Here is a 24,265-nt window from a genome sequence, read left to right as displayed (position 1 = left end):
GTGTCACACCACATTCTGTAAAATAAGATGTTATGTGATTAGGATGTTGTGTGAACACCTGTGTCTGTGAGACACTGATATCTTGAGCTTATTGGCAGGGGATACTCATGACCCAGGCAGCTACCACCTTAATTGTCTCAGGTGAGCACTTGGCCAGGTCCAACCCAGCTATTGCTGCCTTCTCTGCTAAGCAAGCTGCAAAGAAAGCCAGCTCATCCATGAGAACCTGCCTGGGGAGGGGACAGTGTGAACCAAGGGGGCTGAAGGCATCCAAGCTAGGGCTATGGTACCTTTACATCAGCACCCTATAGGACCACATCAGGCAAAATGTGGTAACTAGACCTTCTGAGTTACAGGAGTCGAGGGGGACTGACTGGAGTTGGGAGTTTGGGCCTGGACCTCATTACTTCATAGTAGGTGGCTTCTGGGGCATGTGCAGCCTCCAGGCAGAAATGGGGCTTTGACCTCAAGATGAGGGTCTGGCATCCTGACTTCTAGACACCTAGGTGCCCAGGCCCATGGATGTATATGGTGTGGATGGACGTTAAGCAACACATTCCTGTACTAGAATGCTCATAGCTATGTTATTCATAATAGCTAAAATTAGAATCAACCCAAAGATTCATTGTTATTAGAATAAATAAATGTATTATGTATATTCACATGGAAGAATACTATATAACAATGAAAATGAATGGTTATGAAATGCAACAACACAATATAATGTTGAGCAAAAGGAGTAAGACACAAAACAGGACAGTGCATGATCTCATTTATAAAGTTCAAAACCAAGCAAAGTTAAGCAATGATAAATAAATCTAATGATTATCTTTGGGAAGCGGGTGGGAGTATTTATTAGAAGGAGGCACATGATGCACTTCTAGAGTGCTTGTTGTTGTTAGGTGCCATCGAGTTGGTACTGACCCATAGCGACCTTATGCACAGCAGAACGAAATACTGCCCGATCCTGGGCCAACCTCACTACTGTTGCCACGCTTGAGTCCATCAATGCTGCCACTTGGCCAATCCATCTCACTAGGGGTCTTCCTCTTTTTCTCTGACCCTCCACCTTACCAAACATGATATCCTTCTCCAGTGACTGGTCCCTCCTGACAATATGTCTGAAGCATGAGAGACGAAGTTTGGCCATCTTGGCCTCCAAGGAGCACTCTGGCTGCACTTCTTCTCAAACAGATGCATTTGTTCTTTTGGCAGCCCATGGCACTTTCAATATTCTCCTCCAACATCATAACTCAAAAACATCAATTCTTCTATGGTTTTCCTTATTCACTGTACAGCTTTCGCATGCATACAAGGTTACTGAAAATATCATGTCTAGAGTGCTAGCAGTGTTCTATTTCTTGATTCAAAGAAATTACTCAGAATGAACATTTAATGTGTGAACTTTTTTTTTTCTGTATCTGTTTTACATACCAATTCAAAGTTATTTAAAAAGGAAACAGTTACAACAAATTTGCTATGGATCAAATGGTATCTTCCTAAAAATATGTTGAAGTCCTATTGCCTTATACTTGTGAAAACGACCTTGTTTGGAAATAATAGTCTTTGAAGATATTTTCGGTTACTATGAAGTTATACTAAGATAGGTTTGATCTAGTGTAATCTGAATGTTATCCTATAAAAGAGGAAAACAGTCACAGAGAGACCCATCTTGTGAAGATGGACAGGCCACAAGGGAGTTACATTGCAGCTGCAGCCCAAGGAACGCCTAGGGCTACCATAAGCTAGGAAACAAGAACGTATTTTTCCCTAGAGCTTTAAGAGAGAACATGGCCTTGCCAATAGCCTGAATTTGGACTACTAGCTTCCAGAATAGTGATATGATAAATTTTTGTTGGATGGGGACACCCAATTCATGGGATCTTGTTATGACAGCCCTGGGAAACTAATATTGCTTACAAAACAAACATAAAAGCAAAGAAACAACACATAAGTGATAAGATAGCAGAGGAGCCACCAAATGCAAAGTGTAAAATTGCATTTATATAAAGAGCTCAAATCTCACCCACATCTCTACCATTAGAAGGTAAAATTCTTTGTAATCGATTAAGAAAGCAAATACCCCTAATATAAAGATTTAAGAGTTATCATTTACAATGTCGCCAGACAGAAACTAAACAAAAGTACTAGGTAACCATACTTCAATCAGAGTAAATTATTAAGCAAAAGAAGTGAGGAGATAAAAGGTGTAATTACATACTGATTTATACTTTATAATAATAAAGGGGAGAATAATAATAAGACAGAATAGTATTATATATTTAACAACAGCAGATACAGCATAAAATAAAGATAGTGAGAAATAGATGTGATTGGAGAATTAAATTCCAAAAGAAATACAGGGGAAGAATGTAACTAATATTATTAAAATGCTGGAAGTAGTAGGTAAACATATAGCAAGTCTATTGTGAGGATTAAATGAAGTAATGTGTGAAAAATACCTGTACAGTAAGCATATAATCAATGTCATACTGTTGTGAGATGTCACTGAGTCGATTTTTACTCATAGCAACCCTATATATGCACAATAAAACAAAACACTATCCTCACAATTGTTGTTATGCTTGAGCCCATTGTTGCTGCCACTGTGTTAATATTGATAGTTGGAGGTTGCAGTGTAATGAAATATTTAAAATATCTCTTCTAGCCATAGTTTTGTAACTCCCACCAATGACTTTTTCCTGATGGATCTGGGTTAAGAGAAAGTGGGGGAAGATGCTGATAGGATTATATGGTTCAGTTGTGAGTGGCTGTTAACAGGGTTAACTGTGATTGTAAGAATTTGGGAATCTTACAAGGGGGTTGGTTGATTTTGCCATGGTGCTGAGTATAAAATTGACATTTGGTGACGTGAGTCGACTGTGTTTTCCTCTTCTTGACTATCAAGCCAGCCTCTTTCTGAACTCTAGTTCCATTTCAGTCAGAACTAAGACCACTTGTTTCAGTGCCCACTTGGAAAGGAAAAATCGGTTTAGAACAACAGGAAGTAACTCTGGTTACCAAGAAAATAGTCCAGGAGGCGAATGGGCAAAACCAAGAAACTACTGAAACCATGGTGTATACTGTAAAGGTGTTGCTTCAGTTTGTAGATAGGTGTGATTAGCTTCTTGCGGGACCATTAATAAAATGAATTGTGAGAGTGTGTAATCTAGAGGCAGTTACTTTACTTTTGAATACTGCAGATTGGAAGAGTATGTTTGGGTTGATGGAAGACCTACAACTCACTATGGAGCAGCCACAAATGGTAATATGAGATCCATTTGCATAGAAAGTTAACCCAGGAGAGATGGCCAACTTATTGGATTTGATGAAATTTGCAGTAAGATCTGTTTACTTTGAGAAGGGAAGCTGCCCCTCTCCCCTTCTACATACTCAATGGAACACTTCAAAGGTTCCCTGTGTGCTACATAGGGAAACAGTGTTGAAATGGCTTTATGGTGACCATGATATTCATCTGTTGAGTATGTCCCTTACACAGATCATGGCAGATATGGTGATCAAGTGTCCCCTTGTAGGTGGACACTTTATGTAACATTATTACTGTGAAAGCAACAATCTGAGAAGCCGTGTCAGATTGGTTGGCACAGCTTCCAGCATGGGTTTTACAGATACAAGAAACATAAGGCGAAGTCACAGGAGAATGGAAAGATATAAGGTACTTCATGTCATACCCTTAGGAATCTCCTGTATATTAGATCAGGGTCATGGTGGGATTAAGGGTGGTGGTGTTGCTAAGTGTCGTCGAGTTAGTTCTTACTTATAGTGAGGAACAGTTGGCAGATTTGAACTGCCAACCTTGAGGTTAACAGATCAGTGCTTATCCTGCAGCACCACTCCAGGATTTCTAAGGGTGGTTTATATCATCCTTAATCAGATCACATCATGGATGATCATCACATAACTGCCAAACAACTGAGAATCCTGATTATCAAGGTGATATGTATTTTTTGGGGGGTGGGTGGGGGTGGGGAGGGCACAGTTCAATCTGTGACAGTGTGTAAGTCTGCCCTTAGTCCAATCACTAAATGGGAATCATCAGAATTGCCAAAACCCCCTCAGATTTATAATTTAAAATATAGGATACCTGGTGGACTAAAATAAATGACTACTTTAATTAAAGATACGATAAACCTGGAGTGTAAGTGCCAACAAATTCTCTGTAGTAGTCCTGTGTGGCCGTGAAAAAGGCAGATGACTCATGAAGTTTGACAATAGACTATTGAGGCCTAAATATAGTGCCACCTGTGGCTTCAGCTGTTCCAGACATGGTATTGGCAGCACAGAAATTATAGCAGACTAAAGAGACTGGTACTCAGTGAATGATTTTGCAAATTCCTTTTTCTCTTCCCAGTTTCAGAAGAGTCAGCCACAGTCTACTTTCATGTAGGAAGGATCTCAGTACACTTTCAGTGTTTTGCCACACAGTTACTTGAATCTCCAGATTACTGTAATAGTATGCTTAGAAAACTTGGACTTGGTGCAGACCTTGTCAAGCGGAGTGATACATTACATCTATGATCTTAATAACAAACATGGAAGAACAGACTAGAGAGTACATTTGAAAACAGTGGTAGCCTACATGACCAACAAACACTGGACAATATATCCAGCGAAAAATTTAGGGCCCGGCTCAAAAAGTGAAATTCTTGGGAATAATTTATTCAAAAAATTTGTCATTTTCTTCCAAATGTTTCGTTAGAGTATAATTCTTCATAGTATTCTGTAATCCACTTTATTTCCATGTGACACATCATTTCTTATTTATGTTATTTGATTCTTTTTTGTTATAGCTACTAATTATTTGTCAATTTTTATTAACCCTTTTATTGAACCAATTTCTTGTCTTGTTCATTCTAGTTTTCTGTTTCCTGTTTCATTTATTTCTGCTCTAATCTTTTTTATTATTATTATTCTGGTGACAGTAGGCTTACTTTGTTACACTTTTTCTAATTGTTGGAGACGTTGTGTTAAATGTGTTGATTTTCTTTTCTTTTTCTAGATTATAGAGATTTATTGCTATACATTGCCCTCTAAGCACTGCTTTTGTTGTGTACCAAAAGATTTGTTATGTTGTGTTTTCATTCTCATTTAATTTGAAGAATTATTTTATTTCATTTTTTATATGTTCTATTGCCCATTAGCTTCTAAGCAGGGTGTTAAATCAGTTTTCATGTATTTGATTTGACCTTATATTCCTATTATTGATTTTCAATTTTATAGTATTGTGATCTAAAAAGATGCTTTGTAGTATTTGGAAGCTTTTAAACTATTGAGCCTAGCTTTATGGCATAACTGGGGAAAAATGTGAACTGTGTTGTTGGGTTGAGTGCTCTCTGTAAGTCTATGGGGTCAAATTGGTTTGATTGTGCTGTTTAGTAATGTAGTTTTGTTAACCGTCTTTCTAGTTGTTCTGTCCTTTATTGAAAGTGGTGCTTTAAAATCTCCTACTGCTACTGTTGAAGGAGATCTGGTAGCATAGTGGTTACGAATTGAACTATGAACTGCAAGGTCAGCAGTTAGAAACTACCAGCTGTTCAGGGGAGAAAGATGAGGCTTTCTGCTCCTGTAAAGATTTACAGCCTTGGAAACCCTGTAAGGGTCGCTGTGAGTCAGAACCGACTCCACGACACATAACACAAACAACAACAACTGCTACTGTTGAGCTGTCTATTTATTTCTTCAGTTCTATTAGAGTTTGATTTATATTTTTCAGGCTTTTACTTTAGGAACATTGACATCTCTTATGGTTATGTCCTCTTGTTCAATTGACACTTTAATCACGACACAACGTCCTTCTTTGTCTCTTATGCTAGTTTTTGCCTTAAAGTCTATTTTATCAGAATTTATATTGTCACTCCTACTTTTTTTTTTTTTTTTACTACTGTTAGCTTGATATATTTTTTCTATCCTTTGATTTTTAGCATATTTTTGTCTTTGTTTTTAAGGTGTGTCTCTTGGCTTTTGTAGACAGAATATTGAAGGCTCCTAGTGTGGTGCTGTGGGTCGGAATCGACTCGACGGCACTTAACAACAAGTGTGGTGCTGTGGGTTAATGTGCTACACTGCAAAGTCAGTTGGAACGAAAAGGTTAGTGGTTCAGGCTCACCACAGGCTCCTTGAAAACCCTATACAGGATCGATAAGGGTTGGAACCGACTCCATGACACTTAACAAAAATAAAATTTTCTTATACATTCTGTCTCTTGACTGGTGCATTTAATCCATTGGCTTTCAGTGTAATTATCAGTAGGTGTGAATTGATTAGAGTCTTCTTGTGGCCCTTTTAGGATAAGCATTGGAATACTAACCACAAGGTTGGCAGTTCAAACCCATCAACCACTCCTTGGAAACATTATACAGGGTCTCTATGAGTTGGAACTGACTTGATGATACATAACAATAACAGTGAATTGATTGCTATAATTTTGCTGTGTGTGTGTGTTTATGGTGATACTAGTTTATTTGTTCCGTACAATTTTCTATGCTTAGTTAATTTTCTTTATGTGTATTATCATTTTCTTTATTGCTGTTTTAATGCTTACTAAGTCTATAGTTTTCCTTTTTCTTGTTTTGATGTGATAGGATATTACTTTTCTTTGAGGTTACCCTGTAATTTATTAATTTCTTCTTTAGTTTAAAACAGTCTTGATCTGCTTGAATAACTTCACCATTTGAAAGTTTTAAACTACACTTTTCTTTATTTTTGCTTCATTATAAGTTGATATCTCTGGTTCCCTATTTTCAGTCTTGTAGGTTTGTTTTTCTTTGGATAGTTCTATATCTAGATTGATTTCTGAGTGGTATATATCAATCTTAGCTTGTTTTCTGCTATTGTTGGGTCTCAGTCCAAACAACTACCTTTAGTATTTTTTGTAAAGTTGATTGGTTATTACAAATTCCATCAATTCCTGTTTATCTGGAAATGTCCTAATTTCATTGTTGTTATATTAGAGATAGTTTTGCTGAGTATATGGTTCTTGGTTGGCATCTTTTTTTCTTCTTTCAGAGTTTTGAATGTCTTCCCATTGTTCTCTTGCCTGCATAGTACTGCTGAGAAATCAAAGCTTAGTCTTATTGGTTCTCCTTTGTAGATAACTTTTATTGCTGTTTTGTTCTGAGCTGTTTTCAGGATTCTTTCCTTGTCTTTGATTTTATAGTTTTATTGATATGTCTTGGTGATTACCTTTTGAGGTCTATCATATTTGGGGTTCATGCAGCTTCTTGAATGCTTATCTTCTCATCTTTTATGAAGTTTACGTCATTTTCTCCAACAACCCTTCAACTATTTTTTCTGTGCTTTTGTCTCTTTCTGTTTGTAGTTTTGATCACCCATCAGTTATTCCTCTTCATGGTGTCTCATGTGCATCTTAGGCTTTCTTTGGAGTTTTTCCTTTTTCTGATTATTCTTCTACTTTATTTGTATTGCTTTCATGCTCATAACTTTGGGCTTTCATTGATTCAAATATACTGTTGTCCTTTCAATATATTGTTTACTTCTGAAATAATAGCATTAATTTTCTGGATTATTATATGCAGATTTTGTGTTGTCTTCAGTCCTTTATCTATTTTGTTTGTTTGTTCCTGTACTGTTTTCCTGAATTCTTCTTTGTTTTCCCCAGCCTTTCTGTCAATCATTTGAAGGTACCCAAATTATCATTCTCTTGAATTATTATTATTATTTTAAGTTTTTAATTGTGAATTGAGTGAAAGTTTACAGGGCAGATTATCAGTTTTACATTCAAGAAATCATACACCTTGTTTCATTACAATGATTATAATACTGGTAGCATAGTGGTTACGAATCAGGCTGCGAACCACAAGCAGTTCGATACTACCAGCTGTTCCATGAGAGAAAGATGAGGCACTCTGCTCCCGTAAAGATTTACAGCCTTGTACAAGGCTGTAAGAAAGAAACCTTGTACAAGGTCGCTATGAGTTGGAACCAACTCCATGGGCACACAGTCAGCCAAAAATGTACCATCAGTTAACAGTATTTCTCTCTATCCATTTTAGCTCATTTTTTTAACACTCAGGCATATATAATAATTTAAACCACCAAAGGGCACATTCTGAAAACCTGCCTCCTGGCTGTCAGCTCACAATCCCTCTCTTTCCATGAATCTAGAGTCCTCAACTTCTCCCTCTTTCCATGTCCCCATCTCTGCCTCTATCTCCTGTGTTGCTGCTTCTCTGAATAGGGTCCCACATTCCACTTGTGCTCTTCTCCCTTGATGGTCCTAGGGTCCTATGTTTGTGGACTGTAAGATTAACTACTCCCCCATTTTTGTTACAAAACTACTACCTTTACAATTGTGACAGTTGCAATTAGTCATGATAGCAATTACTCACTACTGAATCATAAGAATCTCATCCTCATCTCTTTTCACCAGATCTATCTAGACAAGATGAAAACTATTAAGTGGGGACTCTATCTCTCCCTGCACACTCTTAAACTAAATTCTCTCTTGAAAATGTGTAAGCCATTCACTTTGTGCCTTTATTGCCCCCTCACTTTAAGTAGCCAATGTCTAAATCGCACATCTCTATCAACCCTGTATACATAGGGGATAGAATTGATACTTTATGTGAAGACTCTTTCCCTCTCTGTTGGTATTTTGATGTACTACATCCATGAGTATAGGTCAACTTCATCAAATTGTAGCAATTTACCCTCATTTCATTTATCAAAAAAAAATTTTTTTTTTTTTAATCATCCTCTAGTTGAGCTCTGATGATCAAGCCATTGAGGCTAGGTCAAGTGGGTACTATCTGCAAGTTTGAGAGTTCTTGTATGTCTCCCCTCACTTCATGTCAGCTGATGCTTCACTCTTGAGTTATTTTTCAATGAGTTTCAATGCCTTTTCCCCTCAAAACCATTTTCTATCTCTGCCTTTTGGTCATTTGTTTGAACCACTCTGTCTTTTTTTCATGTGAACAGAAATTGTATTTGTATTTAATTGATTATTATAAATTGCTGTGTTCTTAGGCACTCACCAGTTGCCTCTTGGTGAGTGTGATTCGAGAATGGAAGTATATGCACTGTTCTGTTTTCATTCAGGCAGCTCAGTTTGGTATGTCTTGGCTGATGTTGCTTGTTGCCATTGATTAGGTGTACAGCAGCTGGTATTGGCTCTTGGCCAGTGGTTGGGGCTTTAGCAGGTATGGATGCTGCTGGGCTGTATGGGCATAGTTGTTTTCCCCCATTGGGTGAGGCATGAAGAGAAAATACACATACAAGAGAACAGTCAAGTAGAAAAAAGGAATAATAAAAAAAAAAGTCCTTCTGTCATAGAAGGCAGCCAAAAGTGAGAGTTCCTGCTAGTTCAGGAATGGGCTCTGCAGGTCTGGAGCAAGCCTTACCTAAATCCAGGTTTGGGGTTAGTGCAAATAGCACCCAACTCACTTTGCTGCATCTCACAACTGCATAGGTAACCACCATGTGGCTTTAACCTTGTGAAGAGCAGGGGCTTTGTTGGGCCACACCTCTGATCAACAGGGTAATGTGGGGTACACAAAAAAACTTCATACCTTTCTCTCTGCCAGTAAACAGTATGCCTTTGTGCCACCAGGCCAATCTTTGCCTATAAAGCCACCAGAGATTGCTTTACCAATTAAACAAAGTTTAAGATTGCCATTCCACACCTGGTCACTGGCACAGATCACCTGTTTGTTTTCCTTTTTCTTTCTGTGTCTTTCAGCTGCTTTTCCTAGTGGGGGCTAGTCCAGCACTGAATAGGGCCAGCTCTACAGGTTTGGAACAGGTCTCACCTGATTCCAGGCACCAGGATTGGTACAGATAACACCCAACTCACCCTGATACACCTCACAACTTTGTGGTTCACCACCATTTAGTTTTGACCCATGGGAGAGTGGGAACTTGGCTGGGCATGTACATAGGTGGGAATAGGTCATGCCTCTGGTCACCAGGGGAGCTTAGGGAACAAGATAAAAATCACACCTTCATCTCAAGAAGTCACTGGTATGTCTGTACTACCAATTCACTGTCTTGTCTCAAAAGTTTAAGATGGTCATGCTGTGTCTTGTTAACTGGCACAGGTCACTAGTCTACTTTTTTGTCGAATATGTTCAGCTTCCTCTCCTAGTAAGTATTCAATCCACTTTTCTATCACTCCATCTAAAGATCAGGATTCCAGGACTATCAACTAAATCCGTTTCATTTGATTCTGTATCCTTGTCGTAGTGAGTCTTTTAGCATTTCTGCCTAGTCCACCATTTTTGTGCCTCTCCATTTATTTAAAAATAAAAAGTAATAATGATTTTCATAATAGATGCTAAAAGGCATGAGATAATACTTAATTCTTGCTACCAATACAATTCTTACAAAATGAAGATGAAAGAAATTTATTTGACAGTGTTCATGTTAAAGTACAATCAAGTCAGCTCTGACTTGCAGTGACCCTCTTTACAACAGAACAAGACTCTGTCTGGTTGTGAGTCATCCTCATGATTACTCCTATATTTGAGCACATTGTCACAGCCCTGTGTCAGTCCCTCTTGTTAAGGAATTTCCTCCTTTTCTTTATCAACTATGATGTCCTTCTCCAGGGATTGGTCCCTCCTGATATGTCCAATGTGTGTGAGACAAAGTCTTGCCATCATTTTTATACAGCATTCTTGCTGTACTTCCAACATAGATGTATTTATTTTGGCAGTCCATGGTATATTTAATATTCTTCATCAATACCATAATTCAAATACATAAATTCTACACATGCCCACTTGAAAACAGGGAGAAAATATTGTCCCTAAATAAACTAAAACATTTTCTGAAATTACTTGAAATGATTATTTTAGCAGGCTAGTTTATTCTTGATATAAACAAAATACACTTACCTTGGCTGTGTGGAATCTGAACATGAGGGATCAATTAATATTAATGAATCTATTGAAAAACATTAGTCTGATGCCTCAATCTGCACTATGGAGATAGATTTGCAAATATTTAAAAAAAAAACTTGAGGGATTCTCAGATCATTTTTCTACCTACACCTGGAAAATGCTAGGAATACTAACAATTTTAACTCTATGTGGTGTGGTGGTAGTGGTTGTGTGTTGTTGAGTTAGTTCCAACTTATAGCAATCCTATATAGGGTTTCCAAGGCTGTAAATCTGATGTTTGGGCATAAATTTGTCAGTTTGGGGACTAGGTGGGCCTGCTCCATGCGATGGTATTTTATTTCTTTCTTACTTTCTTTTTTATTGTGAACTGAGTGATAGTTTGCATGGAAGAACATCGCTTCACACCATAGTTTCACTACAATGATTACAGTCTCCTCCGTGCATCATCATTCAACAGTATTTGCAAGTCATGGTATTTTCAATAACCTCATATACATGTGAACGTTGGACAGTGAATATAGAAGACCATTAGAAGAATTGATGCATTTGAATTATGGTGTTGGAAGAGAATATTAAAAGTACCATGGACTGACAAAAGAACAAACAAATCTGTATTGGAAGAAGTACAGCCAGAATGCTCTTTGAAAGTCAGATGGCCAGACTTTGTCTCTCATACTTTGGACATATTATCAGGAGGAACCAGTCCCTGGAGAAGGATATCATGTTTGGTAAAGTGGAGGGCCAGAGAAAAACAAGAAGACCCTCAATGTGATGGATTGGCACCATGGCAGCAGAAATGGGCTCAAATATGGCAATGACTGTGAAGTTGGCACAGGACCAGGCAACAACACATCTGTATGAGTTCAGAAAGCCTCATCTTGCTGTCATAGAGTTTCTGGTGGATTCGAACTGTTAAGCTTATGGTTAGCAACCCAATGCATAACCCAATACAATACATAAGCCATTAGGGATCCTTTTGACTCTACATAGTCAATATTAACATTTTTAGAACTCTGAATGCAGTGAGACTTGAAAAAATGAATACATGAAAAACTACTATAAAAGAAGCAGCTCCTTATGCATGACTTGAAAGAATACTACTTAATCTAAGAATCATTCTGGAAACCCCCATGTCACTCTGCCTTCATGCACTATCAATAAAATTCCAATGGAATTTGTTCAAAAACATAATATCCCTCTTGAAATTAATTAAAAAATTAAGCAGGTGAAATTTAAAAATCAAATAAAGTAATGCAATTATAGATTGTGGACATTATGGTAATTTTTTTCAGTGAAAAATACTTGCTATCTTAGAAATAAACTGATTATATATGAAGTTTAAAGATAGGATAAAAAGCAAGAATCCCAAACCAAACCAAACCTGCTGCCATCTACTTGATACTTATTGCAACTCTCTAGGTCAGAGTAGCACTGATCCTTAGGGTTTTAGAGAGTAAATCTTTATGAGAGCAAACAGCCTCATCTTTCTTTCTCGGGGCAGCTGGTGGATTTGAGTTGCTGCCCTTGTGGTTAGCAACTTAACATTTAACTCACTGTGCCATTAGTGCTCCTTTAAACTATAATAAAAGCAAGGATCCTATGGTAACATAAAAAGAAAGGCTTATTTAATAAATAGCATTAAACTAATGAGACAGTATGTTTTAGACAGAAAACAAATTTGATGAAAAAATTGTTTAAATACATATTTCTAAATAAATTCCAAAAGAATTATATTATATAAAGGCAAGAAGAAAATTGAATAAGGTATAAATCATGTCTTTGTATGATAATTTGTCAAAAATCTGAATAAGTATTTTAAATGGAAAGATTGACAGATTCTATTCAACAAAATTATGAGTAAATTTTATATTGATATCTAGTTTGAAAGATTAAGAATTAATATCAGTAATGAATAAAAATGTAATTAATGATGATGCCAATGAGTAACATAAATTAATAGTAAAAGAGAAAAAAATTTTAAAGAGCAGGAACATAGGAAAAACACTCAACCGCTCTTGTAAATAAAGCAATCCAATTTGAAACAATCATGGAGTACCCTTTTGCACTTAGTAAATTAGAAAACTTAAATCTGTATTGAAAGAACAAATCTGTATTGGAAGAAGCACAGCCAGAATGCTCCTTAGAAGTGAAGATGGCAAGCCAGAATGACAAGATCTTGTCTCACATACTTTCTCTAATCCCTGGAGAAAGATGTCATGCTAGGCAAGTGGAGTGTCCGCTAAAAAGAGGAATACCTCAATGAGAAGGATTGGCACAGCAGCTCCAACAATTGGTTCAATCACAAGTAGCAAGACTTGTGAAGATGGCACAGAATCAGGCAGTGTTTTGTTCCTTTGTACACAGGGTCACTAGGAGTGGGAACTGACTCGAAGACACGTAACAACGACCACAACAAATGACTTCTCAAAGCAGGCAAGATTGTAATTAAGTACACTCTTGCTTCTTTCATAGCAGTGTAAACTAGTATAACATGTAAAAGATATTTCTCAGTATAGCAAGGGCTATAACATTTTGACCATTTTATTTTACTCTTGAAAATTGAATCGAAGGAAGTGTTTGCTAGAGTAATATCTCTAATAACAAAGATTGGAATTCAGATGCATATTCAAAGACAGGAGAACGAACAAGGAAATTATAATATAAGTAGGCATGAAATTGCAAAAAACAATATAGGAAATAGGTATGACATATTAAGTGAAAATATATTATTGATAGGACAGTACATATATACATGGGGAATGTGGTGGCTTCATATGATAAACATTGGACTGGGAACCACAAGGAGCCCACCAGTCACTCTGTGGGAGAAAGATGAGGCTTTCTGCTCACACAAAGATTTTAAAAAGCTTAGGAAACCCTATACAGGGTCATTATGAGTCATAAGCAACTTGATGGCACTTAGCAATATATATATGTAAAAATATGAAACCGCAGGTATGGATTTAAAAAGTATTTTAGTATCCTGAATCTCTATAATTGAGAGTTGTATTCAATAGACAATTGCTACATTATCACTTCTGATGAAGGTATAAAGTTTTGAACACCTAACATTTATTTTTTTCTTTTGTAATAATTGCATTAAACAGAAGGATAATATATTTTCAAACACACCCTTTCTGACTTAAGCCACTATTAGCTCTATGCCAAAGCAATGCACATTAGAAACATGATCAATGGAAATTTATTGTTCCTTTCTAAGTATTAGTAAAAACATTTGTATAACTGATTTTTCATCATTCTTAACTTTGTGTCTCAACATTTTGTTTACTTTAGCAGTATTAATTAAAATACCATTGCTATGGCTTAAGTAGACAACACTTGAATGATCATTGCCTATTGATTTCACCAACAGTTTAACAGAGGTATTTGTATTGAAAAGGTATACTTTATTTTAAGGATGTGAATTAGTCTTCATTTTTTTTCCCTTTGAATCATTGATGTTTAGCTATGTGAGAAAACTTCTGAACTTAATCAATATGAGCAAAGAAGTAGAGATCCCAGTGGCATGCATATAAACTTGATCCCAAACCATCTGATTTAAAACAAACTAAAAACAAATACACTGCTATCAAGTAGATTTCACTTATAGATGTTGTTGTTGTTAGGTGCCATCAAGTCGCTACCGACCCATAGTGACCTTATGCACAACAGAATGAAACACTGCCTGATCCTAGGCCAAACTCACTACTGTTGCCATGCTTGAATCCATCAATGCTGTCACTTGGCCAAGTGGAAGACCCCACTTGTTGGGGGTCTTCTTCTTTTTCTCTGATGCTCCACTTTACCAAACATGATATCCTTCTCCAGCGACTGGTCCCTCCTGACAATATGTCCAAAGTATGAGAGATGAAGTTTGGTCATCTTGGCCTCTAAGGAGCACTTTGGCTGAACTTCTTCCAAATGGATCTATTGGTTCTTTTGGCAGCCCATGGCACTCCTCCAACACCATAACTCAACTGCAACAATTCTTCTATGGTCTTCCTTATTTACTGTCCAGCTTTCGCATGCATATGAGATTATTGAAAATACCATGGCTTGGGTCAAGTGTACCTTAGTCCTCAAGCTGACATCTTTGCTCTTCAACACTTTAAAAAGGTCTTGTGCAGCAGATTTGCCTAATGCAATACGTCATTTGATTTCTTGACTGCTGCTTTCATGAGTGTTGATAGTTGATCCAAGAAGAATGAAGTCCTTGACAGCTTCAATCTTTTCTCCGTTGATAAGAATGTTGTTCATTGGTCCAGGGGTGAGGATTTTTGTTTTCTTGACATTGAGATGTAATCCATAGTGAAAGCTGTGCTCTTTGATCTTCATCAGTAAAATTTTTAAGTCTTCTACACTTTCAGCAAGCAAGGTTGTATCATCTACATATCGCAGGTTGTTAATGGGTCTTCCTCCAATCTATATGCTCTAAAATAGATAGTTTAATTGATACATTAAAGAATTTGAAATGTGTTATTTTCCTTTATATTTAAAATAGAAAACCCCCAAAAGTAACCCTGTTGTAGCTCTTGGTCTATGGAAATATTTGATGGAGTTCTGGTGTCTGCTTCTTACTGCTCTCCAGTCATATCAAACTCATAACAGCTCTATAGGACAGAGTACAAGTGTTCCATGGAGCGTCTGAGACTGTAAGTCTTTATGGAAGCAGATTGCCTCATTTTTCTTTTATGAAGTGGCTGTGAGGGTTTAAACCACTGACTTTTTAGTTAGCAGCCCAATGCTTAACCCACTGCACCAAAAGGACTACTTCTATGCCTATTCGTCACCACACAATCTCAATTATCCTCATTTTTTTTTGTTCAAAGTTAAGATGGGGTTGGATAGAAGCACAAGGTCGGTAAGTGCCTATAAGTCAGTTCCAACTCATAGCAACCCTATATAGGGATTCCAAGAAGTGGCTGGTGGGTTTGAACTTCTGCCCTTGTGGTTCACAATCTAGTACTTCTTTAATCCAGTGAAGTGGACCATGCAAACATAAGTCTTCATGACCCTGAAACCAGAAGAACTAGTTGTTGCTTAGCTACCACTATCAACTGATCTGAAAGGGAACACATTAGAAGGTCTTGGAAAAAGTAGGGGAAAAATGGAGAACAAAACTCAAAATCAAATTAAAAAATCAGGTTCCTGGTCAGATAAAGATTGGTAGAACCTCTGAGAACATGGCCCTTTGTATGGAACTGAACTTACACCATGGCTCAACTTTCAGCCAAACAATAGATCTTTTATAGGGGTATGCACACCCTAGAACAAAAGAGCTGCATTTACTCAAGGATAAAATTCAGACAGTTTAGAAAAGAAGAGGAATTGAAACAGGAAACACAGGGAGGAAGTGGGATAGGAAGAACTGGGATAAAGTGACGTTACATTGAGGAGATTGCAATCAATGAGATGAAACAAAATGTGTATGAATTGTAGAATGTGAAACTCATAATCTTCTTTGTAAACCTTCACACAATAAATACATAGTAAACAGCTAAAAAACAAATACAAGGACCCCCTCTATACACAGAGTAGACAGGGATGGGCAACTTGGACATTGGCTACCCAAAATGTGAGGGAAGAGGGGACAACAAAGGCAAGAAGTGACTGGCTTACAAGCTTTCAAGAGGGAATCTAGCTCCAGAGGGCGCAAGCGAAGGTAGAATCTCCACTGAGCAGTATCCAATCTGTCTGAGTGGGGCTGATGAAAGGAGATGCGGATAGGTCTTTTGTGATACAATAGTGAATAATTGTTATCAGGACTGATTGTGAGGGTTGGAAATGTAAAGGTAGATGTTTTGTAGTGAAAGGAGGGGAGTGATTGACTTTGCAATCTAGGAGCAGAGGTCCCTGAGACCATCAAGGGAGAAGAGAGGAGAGCGGGACCCTACCCAGAGAAGCAGTGACACTAGAGATGGAGGCAAAGACGATGACATGGAGAGATGGAGTGGCTGGGGACTTTAGACCCAGAGAGGGCTAGGGGCTATGTGCTGATGACCAGGGGGCAGGCTTGCAGGGTATAACCTTTGGTTGGTTGATGATGCATGGAGGGGATTGTAACCATGGCAATGAAATGATGTACGATAGCACGAATGTAAAGCTAATGTTCTCCCATGTAAACTATCACATAATTCACAATAAAACATTAAATTAAAAAAAATGCAAGGCTATACTCAGTCCACAAATGTATTTTGGTTTACTTTACGAAGTACAAGAGAGATATATCATGAGTCAAGTGATTTTAATGACACTAATATATTCATATGTGGTTTATGAGAGAGAATTGAATATGAGGTTATGCCCAATTGGTTCAAAATGAGGAGGACAATATATTTGTTTTTGTATAGAAATTTTATAAAATGTACATTTTATTTCTCTGTGAAATTCTACAACTCCCATATACAGACATACCTACATAATTGATGTAACAGTAGCAGCACATCTTAAGAACAAGTTGGTTCTGCAAGTTATAATATAAATCACTTTCTTAAAAGAAAGTCCATCTGAAAGGAAATGGAAACTAAAATGTATTTCATTTTTTTATTATCTATATATTAATTTAATTTTCTCAAATTGCTCAATTTCCTTAGAGATGCATTTATATTTTCTCAGAATGTTTATGTAACATTCTGATTAAAAGAAAGAAAGCACTCCTTTATCTAAGTTAGCTATCTGAGCTTTATAACATAACTTTAAGTATTATATATTCTTGGTAAAAAATAAAACACTTGAAACTTAAAAATAAACGTGTGGTTGTTGTTGTTGTTGTTAGGTGCCATCAAGTTGGTACGGACTCATAGCGAACTTATGCACAAAAGAACGAAACACTGCCTGGTCCCGGGCCAACCTCACTATTGTTGCCATGCTTGAACCCATTGATGCTGCCACTTTGTGAATCCATCTCGCTGGGTGTCTTCCTCATTTTCTCTGACCTTCCACTTTTCCAAACATGATATCCTTCGTCAGCGACTTGTCCCTCCTGAAAATATTTCCGAAGTATGAGAGACAACGTTTGGCCATTCTGGACTCCAGGAGCACTCTGGCTGCACTTCTTCCAACACAGAGCTGTTGGTTCTTTTGGCAGCCCATGGTACTTTCAATATTCTCCTCCAACACCATAACTCAAAAGCATCAATTCTTCTATGGTCTTCCCTATTCACTATCCAGCTTTCACATGCATATGAGTTTACTGAAAATATCATGGCTTGGGTCAAGAGCACCTTAGTCCTCAAGCTGACATCTTTGCTCTTCAACACTGTAAAAAGGTCTTTTGCAGCAGATTTGCCTAATGCAATATGTTGTTTGCTTTCATTCTTTTTAAAAATGTTTTATTGTGACTTATGTGATAGGTTTACTTGGGAGAACATTAGCTTTACATTCATCCTATCATATATCGCTTCATTGCCATGATTACAATCACTTCCATGCATCATCAACCAACCAAGGGCTATACCCTGCAAATCTTTCCGCTGGTGGTCAGCACACAGCTCCTCTTGCTCTTTGGGTCTAGAGTCCCCAGCCATTCCCTTTCTCCACGTCATCCTCTCTGGCTCCATCTCTGGTATCACTGCTTCTCTGGGTAGGATCCCACATTCTGCTCTTCTCGGTTGATGGTCCTAGGGACCTCCACTCCTGGAGTGCAAAGTCAACCACTCCCCTTGTTTTGCTACAAAATGTCTGCCTTTACATTTCCAACCCTCACAATCAGTCTTGATAACAATTATTCACTACTGTGCCACATGAGTGCCATCCCCTTCTCCTTTCATCAGTCCTGCCCAGACAGATTGGATACTACTCCTTAGAAATTCCACATTCCTCCATGCCCTCTGGATCTAGACTACCTCTTGAAAGCTTGTAAGCCAGTTACTTCTTGCCTTTGTAGCCCCCACCCCCCCATTTTGGGTAGCCAATGTGCAAGTCCAATGTCCAAGAGGTTCAAGCCATTTTGGGTAGCCAATGTCCAAGTCCAATGACCAAGATGTCCAAGAGGTTCAAGCCAGATTCAGAAGAGGCCATGAAACAAGGGATATCATTGCTGATGTCCGATGGATCTTGGCTGAAGGCAGAGAATATCAGAAAGATGTTTACCTGTGCTTTATTGACTATGAAAAGGCTTTTGATTGTGTGGATCATGAGAAGCTATGGGCAACACTGTGAAGTATGAGTATTCCTGAACACTTAACTGTGCTCATGAGGAATCTATACATGGACCAAGAGGCAGTTGTTTGAAAAGAACATGGGAACACTGAATGTTTTAAAATTAGGAAAGGTGTGTGGCAGTGTTGTTTTCTTTCACCATACTTATTCAACCTGTATGCTGAGCAAATAATATGAGAAGCTGGGTTATATGAAGAAAACTTGACATCAGGATTGAAGGAAAACTCATTAACAACCTGTGATATGCAGATGATACAAGCTTGCTTGCTGAAAGTGAAGAGGACGTAAAAGATTTACCGATGAAGATCAAAGAGCACAGCCTTCACTATGAATTACATCTCAATGTAAAGAAAACAAAAGTCCTCACTACTGGACCAATAAACAACATTCTTATAAATGGAGAAAAGATTGAAGTTGTCAAGGACTTCCTTCTTCTTGGGTCAACAACTATCAACACTCATGGGAGCAGCAGTCAAGAAATCAAACGATATATTGCATTAGGCAAATCTGCTGCACAAGACCTTTTTAAAGTGTTGAAGAGCAAAGATATCAGTTTGAGGACTAAGGTGCGCCTGACCCAAGCCATGGTATTTTCAATAACCTCATATGCATGCGAAAGCTGGACAGTGAATAAGGAAGACCGTAAAAGAATTGATGCATTTGAATTATGGTGTTGGAGGAGATTATTGAAGGTGTCATGGGCCGCCAAAAGAACCAATAGATCCATTTTGGAAGAAGTGCAGTCAGAGTGCTCCTTGGAGGCCAAGATGGGCAAACTTCATCTCTCATACTTCAGACATGTTGTCAGGATGGACCAGTTACTGGAGAAGGATATCATGTTTGGTAAGGTGGAGGGTCAGAGAAAAAGAGGAAGACCCCCAACGAGATGGATTGGCTAAGTGGCAGCATCTGTGGACTCAAGTGTGGCAACAGTAGTGAGGCTGGCCCAGGACCGGGCAGTGTTTCATTATGCTGTGCATAAGGTCGCTATGAGTTGGTACTGACTCAATGGCACCTAACAACAACAACGGTTTACTGTACTGGAAATGACAAATTGAAGAGGAATGGTGTTGCATTCATTATCAAGAAGAACATATCCAGTTCAGTCATGAGGTACAACGCTGTCTGTGATAGGGTAATATCCATGCGCCTACAGGGAAGCCCAGTTAATACCACTATTATTCAAATTTACGCACCAACCACTAAAGCCTGTGAGGATGAAATAGAAGGATTCTACCAAGTTCTTCAATCTGAAATTGATCAAACATGCAATCAAGATGTATTGATCATCACTGGTGATCGGAATGCAAAGGTTGGGAACAAAGAGGAAGGATCAATAGTTGGAAAATATAGCCTTGGTGATAGAAATGACGCTGGAGAATGCATGATAGAATTCTTCAAAACCAATGATTTGTTCATTTCAAATACCTTCTTTAGACAGCATAAGAGATGACTATTCACATGGACCTCACAATATGGAATACACAGAAATCAAATCGACTACATCTGCAGAAAGAGACGATGGAAAAGCTCCATATTATCAGTGAAAATAAGGCCAGGGGCAGACTGTGGAACAGACCTCCAATTACTCATATGCAGATTCAAACTGAAGCAGAGGAAAATGAAAACAAGTCCACGAGAGCCAGAGGCTGACATGGAACAAGGCTCCGAAGAGTGTCCTAGTTATCAAAAAGATCCGTGATGCCAGCCTGCTGCAACCCTTGAAGGAGTTCTGTGTGTACCTCATGGAGGAGAATAACATGATTGTGTATGTGGAGAAGAAAGTTCTGGAAGATCCTGCTATCATGAGTGACAAGAACTTTGGGTCAGTGAAGAAGAATTTTTTGCATTTTCTGAGAAGATTATGATGACATTTCCAATCAAATCGACTTTATCATCTGCCTCAGGGGAGATTGGACTCTGCTGTATGCCTCCTCCCTCTTTCAGGGCAGCGTGCACCCCGCTCCTGTTATGGCCTTCCACCTGGGCTCTCTGGACTTCCTGACCCCCTTCAACTTTGAGAACTTTTAGTCCCAAATTACTCAGGTGATAGAAGGGAATGCAGCCATCATCCTCCGGAGCCGACTCAAAGTCTGAGTCGTGAAGGAGCTTAGAGGGAAGAAGGTGGCGTCTCCAAACGGAGTCCGAGAGAATGGCTCTCTGACCCTGGGAAGTAGGTCATGCAGTACCAGGTCCTAAAAGAGGTGGTGATTTACAGAGGCCCATCCTCCTACCTCTCCAACGTGGACGTCTATCTGGACGGCCACCTTATCACCACGTTGCAGGGTGATGGAGTGATCCTATCCACCCCGACGGGAAGCACGGGGTATGAGGCCGCAGCTGGGGCCTCCAGGATCCATCCCAATGTGCGGGCCATCATGATCACCCCCATCTGCCCGCATTTGCTCTCCTTCTATCAGATTGTGGTTCCCGCTGGAGTGGAGCTCAAGATCCCACTGTCCCCCAAGGCCAGAAACACTGCATGGGTTTCCTTTTTTTTTAACCTTTTAAACGTTTTATTGTGAATTATGTGATCGTTTACATGGGAGAACATTAGTTTTACATTCATCCTATCATATATCATTTCATTGCCATGGTTACAATCCCCTCCACGCATCATCAACCAACCAAAGGGTATACCATGCAAGCTGCATGAGTTTCCTTTTACGGAAGGAAAAGACAGGAGATTCGCCATGGGGACAGCATCAGCATCACCACTTCCTGCTACCCACTACCCTCTATCTGTGTCCAAGACCCCGTGAGCCTGGCGCAGTGTCTGCATTGGAATGTTTGGAAGAAGCAGACCCACTTCACGGAGGAAGACAAGGAGGAGGAGGGGCTGGGCTAGGCCAGGTCCTTCCTACCTGTGGATAAAGGAAGACTCAGAGCCTCCCTTTTTTTCAGCCAGATCACCTATTTTAGCATAAATTTGATTTATTCTGTCATTTCTAAGCAAAGTAAGGCACAGGCAGAGTCCCTGTGTTACCACAGGCAGACATGTCCTGGCCGTGTGTAAGCTGAGACCCTGGGACAGGGTCCATGTGTCTAAACCAACGTTATACCCTTCTTTAAAGTGGCTGCTCACTTCTTCCATGCTTCGTGTCTGTAAATCACTTTACTGAAATTCAGAGGCTCAGAGTGAGTCTCTTGCCCTTCGATGTTGAAATAGATGTCTCAAAGCCAAATGTCAAAAAAAAAAAAAAAAAAAAAGTGGCTTCCAAGGGGATCTTCGGGCCAGTTAAATTCAAGGCAGAGAAGAAAGCTGAGAAGGCAGTGGTGACTGTATTTTCTGGTTCCCAAGAGATCACCTTGATAGATTTTCTCAACAGACACGGGGATATCTTAGAGTTTAAGAAAATTGAAGCTGCATTGGTGAGAAAAAGGCCAGGAAAGTTTCACTGAGCCATTTTTCCCCATCATAACAATGCATTTGCTCATTCTTCAAAGGGCTGTCCTATGGGAATTTCATTGGGAAACCTTATGCCATCCTTCCTACCGCCATGAACTTTCCCCTTCATAGTTCCTTTCATTCCCCAAACTCAAAGAACATTTAAAAGGAACACAATTTGAGTGACTCCAGGATGCCAAAGCTGCAGTTTTGATATGGTATAAATGGAAGAGTGTAGAATTCTTCAGAGAAGAGGTAGAGAGATGGAAAAAAAGTCTTCAGAAGCTTTTATAGACCTTGATAGAAGAGTCGTCAAGACACAATGGCCTCACATTCTGATATTTTTGTTTGTATGGTTTTGTAGCAATACTTTTTTACTTACCCTCATATACCACTGCTCATCATTTGAGATGCTTCTGCCTTTAGGCTACGGTGAATTGTTGTTGTTGTCAAGTGCCATTGAGTCATTTCCAATCCGTAGCAACCCTGTATAGGGCTTCTGAGGAGCAGCTGGTGAGCTTGAACCGCCGACCTTGTGGTTCAAACCGACCTTACAGTCTAGCGCATTAACCCACAGTACCACACCATTACATGGTGAATAGTACTTTACTTTTATGAACACATATATACATGTATATGCTTGAGTACTTTGTTTAATTAATTTTGATATAAACGTAGGATTTGAATGGCTGTGTCTTACATTAAGTATGCACGGGTTTCACTGGAACTTCCAGACTAACACAGACTAGGAAGTAGGATCAGATCATCTACTGATGCAACATAATGATTAGTGAAAACTATATGGATAGCAGCAGAACACTGCCAGACATAGTGCTGGAAGATGAGCCCTTCAGGTTGGAAGGTATTCAAGATACAACTACGGAGGAGTTGCCTCCACAAAGTAGAGTCAATTATAATGATGTGGATGGAAAGACTCAAAATGAGAAGAAATGGCTGCAAACATCCATTAGTAACTGGACTGTGGAATGTATGAATATGAATCAAGGAAAAGTCTAAGTTACCAAAAATTGGAACATTTGAAGATTCTGGTCACTAATGAAATGAAATGGACTAGTATTAGCCATTGTTTCAGTGGACTTAAGATGATCCAATATGCCAGGAATGAAAAATTAAGAATGGTATTACATTTATTATCAAAAATTACATTTCAAGATCTATTCTGAAGTACAATACTGACAATGATAGCAAAAGCAAGACTAGTTAATATATGCACCAACCACTAATGTCAAAGATGAAATATTCAAAGATTTTTACCAACATCTGCAGTCTGAAATTGATCAAACATGCAATCTATATGCATTGATAATTACAGGTAGTTAGAATTAGAAAGTTGAAAACAAAGAAAATCCAGTAGTCCTTAGTGATAGAAATGCCACTAGAATTCACACGATAGAATTTTGCAAGATCAGTGATTTATTCATCAGAAATACCTCTTCTAAACAGCATAAACAATGACAAAGTATGTGACTCTCTGTGAATGGAAAGCATAGGAATAAAATTTAGTATGTCTGTGGAAAGAGATGATGGAGAAGCTCAATATCATCAGGCAAAAAAAGTTCAGGGAACCATTAATTGTTCAAATGCAAGTTCAAGTTGAAGCTGAAGAAAATGAAAGCAAGTCCATGTGAGCGACATTGTAATTTCAGTATGGTGTTGCTGTTTTTAGGTGTCACTGAGTCAGTTCTGACTCACAGTAACTTTAGGCACAGGGAACAAAACTCTGTCTGGTCCTGCATCATCTTCACAATTGTTGTTACATTTGAGCCCATTACTGGTGCTACTATGTCACTTCATCTCCTTGGGGTCTTCCTCTTTT

The 24,265-nt window shown here is 38.6% G+C and overlaps 1 pseudogene; it reads left to right on the top strand.

The window, feature by feature from the left end:
• Positions 1-107: 107 nt before the first annotated feature.
• LOC102821548 lies at positions 108-21,888 on the top strand (annotated as a pseudogene).
• Positions 21,889-24,265: the final 2,377 nt, after the last annotated feature.

This window comes from Chrysochloris asiatica, unplaced genomic scaffold (genome assembly GCF_000296735.1).
Source record: "Chrysochloris asiatica unplaced genomic scaffold, ChrAsi1.0 scaffold00051, whole genome shotgun sequence".
Taxonomy (NCBI): Eukaryota; Metazoa; Chordata; class Mammalia; order Afrosoricida; family Chrysochloridae; genus Chrysochloris; species Chrysochloris asiatica.
The sequence above is the reverse complement of the archived record's forward strand: the minus strand, read 5'-3'. Positions and strand labels throughout refer to the sequence as shown.